Source organism: Gekko japonicus, unplaced genomic scaffold (genome assembly GCF_001447785.1).
Source record: "Gekko japonicus isolate JY-2015 unplaced genomic scaffold, Gekko_japonicus_V1.1 scaffold1731, whole genome shotgun sequence".
NCBI lineage: Eukaryota > Metazoa > Chordata > Lepidosauria > Squamata > Gekkonidae > Gekko > Gekko japonicus.
This window is the reverse complement of record NW_015169831.1, coordinates 167214-170798: the sequence shown is the minus strand read 5'-3', so window position 1 is coordinate 170798 and position 3585 is coordinate 167214.

Genomic DNA, 3585 nt, shown 5'->3' with positions numbered 1-3585 from the left:
CGCCCCCCGGCTGCATTTGGCAGCCCTAGTTGAACTGGATGGACCATTGGCCTTATTCAACATGGCTTTTCTTATGTTCTTATAACCACAGCCTCAAAACACCAGTTCAGAACCAAAACAGACATCTGGAGGTTTAAATAATGAAAGATAGAGCTGGGTGGCATGTCGATATTGATAATACCCGATCACAAAGCTCCAGACAATCTAATTCAGTGGGCTCATGTACATATTAAGGAGCATGGGTGAGAGCAGAACCCTGAGGCACTCCACAGGATAAATGCCATACAGCTGACTCTGCCACTCTGGTGGAAACTCTTTGTGTCCAGTTTGACGGAAAAGTGTGAAACCACAGAAGGCTACACCATTAATACCACCTCTGTATTCAAGCCAGTGGGTAAGAATGGAATGGTCAACTGTGTCAAATGTTGCTGAAGGGTACAACAGTACCAATAGGGAAGATTGTTCTCTGTCCACCTTTAAATGACAATCATCCCCCAGTGCAACTAAAGCCATCTTGGTGCCAAACACAAGCCTGAAACCAGACAGAAATGGGTCAAGGGCAGATGTATCATCCAGGAAATACTGGAGATGCTCTGTATCCATAATACTTCTTGTCAGAATGTGACTAGGTACAGGACAGGATGGGACTCATGCTTATCATTGTTTTGTAGAAGAGGTTATTTTTGCTAGTGCAGCTTTTTATCCCATCCCCTCTTATTAATATTCAACAGATGCAGATGTAGAAGAGACCAGTTGCTCAATGCAGGTACCATCCCAGTGACGGTAACTTCTACTTGAGGTTGTCAGTGTTGTTGTAAAACACTGGCCTTGAACTAAAGACAATTGTAGCCATCACTGAAAACTTGCAAGCTTACAACAGCTCTTAGAAGTTTAGGACATTGTGCACGCAGGCTGTAAAGGTGAGGATTCAAGAAGGCAGCATACAATTTCTCAAGATTGTGTCTACCTTTCTATGGTCAAAATATCTGTTTTACACACCTCATCTGAAAAGCACTGCTGAAGGGGCCAGACACAAGGTAATGAGTTCATGGAAGGAGATAACTATGCTGGAGTTTGGCTCTCAGGTTACACCCCCCCCCCAACACAACGTTATTAGAAATCCCTTGCTAGAGCTGCACTGAATCTGTGAGCTAGCCATGGACTGCAAGACTCCCCAGTGCAAAGGCAGATTTTATCTTTCCCGAGGCCAGACCAGCTTAACTTTGGAATGCATGATAAATCCAATAAGTGCAAGAGTTGGTTTAGTAAGTAATTTAAGAAGTGGATACACCCCGCCATATACACACAGACACTCCTGTCAAACCCATACAGAATGGAACAAAGGACCTGCCATCTTTGTGGGGGAAGTAATTTTTTCCTCACTTCCTAAAAATGCAAAAACTAAATTGAGCACAAGTACAGATGTCTGGAATTCATGGCTCAAGTGTGTACTCTATACATCTGCATAGTTTGCCTCAAATGAGGAGGTCCAATAGGACTGGGCAACATTAACTGGAAATCCCACATTTTGAAATTTGTTTCTTTATCTTTTAAACTATAGTTTCTCCCCCCCTCCACTATTTGTATAACTCCCATTAATCTTCACTGACATCCTGAGTGACATCAAGCATACATGAAATTGGGGGGGGGGGTTGGAGGTGTGAATTTGGTAGTCTCATCATTGTGTAATATTTTGTGAATTTCAGTATGAAAACATGAACTAAAACTGACCTTTGTTATTATGTGGCATGCTTTTAAATACTGCTTTCATGTATGTATGTATTCAAATTTCATTTAGATATCTATACCCTGTTTTTCTCCCCCATGGAAACGCAGAGTGATTTGCAATATTGTTCTCCTCTCCTCCATTTAGTCCTCGCTATAACCTTCTGTGAGGTACCCTGTCTTTCCCTTGTGGCTCAAAGTGATTTGCAATTCCTATTTTTTTTAAATACACACACACACAGTAGACTAAAATCCCAATTAACTTCCCTCCCCTATAAAATGCTTGCAGTTTACCCCCCATTAAAAGTGCTTGAGATAAAAATGGCTTTCTAGCATTCCTAAAATCTTGTAAAGGTGGCAACTCTTCACCTCCTCAGGAATCCCTTTCCACAAAGTATGAGCTGCAATAGAAAAAGCATGGATGCTAGCTGATGCCAGTTTGGTGTAGTGGTTAAGTGTGTGGACTCTAATCTGGGAGAACTCCACTTGCAGCTGCTGGATGACCTTGAGAAAGCCATAGTTCTGTCAGAGCAGTTCTTGAAAGAGCAGTTCTTGAAAGAACTCTCTCAGCCCCACCTACCTCACAGGGTGTCTGTTGTGGGGAGGGGAAGGGAAAGGAGTTTGAAAGCTGCTCTGAGACTTCAAGTGAAGGGTGGGGTATAAATCCAATCTCCTCCTCCTCTCCTTCTCCTTCTCCTTCTCCTTCTCCTTCTCCTCCTCCTCCTCCTCCTCCTCCTCCTCCTCCTCCGACCCTCCTCCTTCTTCTCTCCTCCTCCTTCTTCTTCTTTGTTACTTTATATGGAAGAAGAACCAGAGGATGGCAGTCTGAGGAGCATGGTCAGTGCATGGGGGTGTGCAGAGTTGAATCCAACCAGTTTTTCCGCTGGTGGAAAAGGGAGGAAGGGGTCCCCTTTGATCACCAAAAGAGCTATGTTTAGGATCATGGGACCTGCATGGACAAAAGCCAAGTGGAACTGTGGCTGTAATAAGGAGGCAAACTGTCATAAATTAAGCAAAAAAGCTGTCTGGATCCAGCCCATGGGGTATAACAGACCTTTAGATATTTGGGTCCTAGACCTTTAAGAGCTTTAAAGGTCTTGTCAGTGTTTTGAAATAGGTGAGATGTCGTCATCAGGTTGCCACATTTTGAAGTAATTGTGGTTTCCTGGTTGTCTTCAAGGCAGCCTTTTTTTCACTGAACATCCCCTAACATGAGAGGGTAATTCCACAGGTTGTTGTTGTTCAGTCGCACAGTCGAGTCCGACTCTTCGCGACCCCATGGATCATCTCCCGCCAGGCCCTCCTGTCTTCTGCCGTCCTCTGAAGTTGGCTCAATTTCATGTTCGTTGCATCGATGACACTGTCTAACCATCTCATCCTTTGCCGTCCCCGTCTTCTTTGACCTTCAATCTTTCCCAGCATCAGGGTCTTCTCCAGGGAGTGCTCCCTTCTCATTTGGTGGCCAAAGTATTTGAGCTTCAGTTTCATTATCTGGCCTTCCAGGGAACAGTCAGGGTTGATTTCTTTTAGGATTGACTGATTTGATCTTTTTGCAGTCCAAGGGACTCTCAAGAGTCTTCTCCAGCACCATAGTTCAAAAGAATCTATTCTTCGGCGCTCGGCCTTCCTTATAGTCCAACTCTCGCAGCCATACATGACTACTGGGAATACCATTGCTTTGACCATGCGGACTTTTGTTGGCAGGGTGATGTCTCTACTTTTTATCATGCTGTTTAGGTTCGCCATCGCTTTCCTCCCAAGGAGCAGGCGTCTTTTAATTTCATGGCTGCAGTCACAGTCTGCGGTGATCTGGGATCCCAGGAACGTGAAGTCTGTCACTACTTCCACGACTTCCCCTTC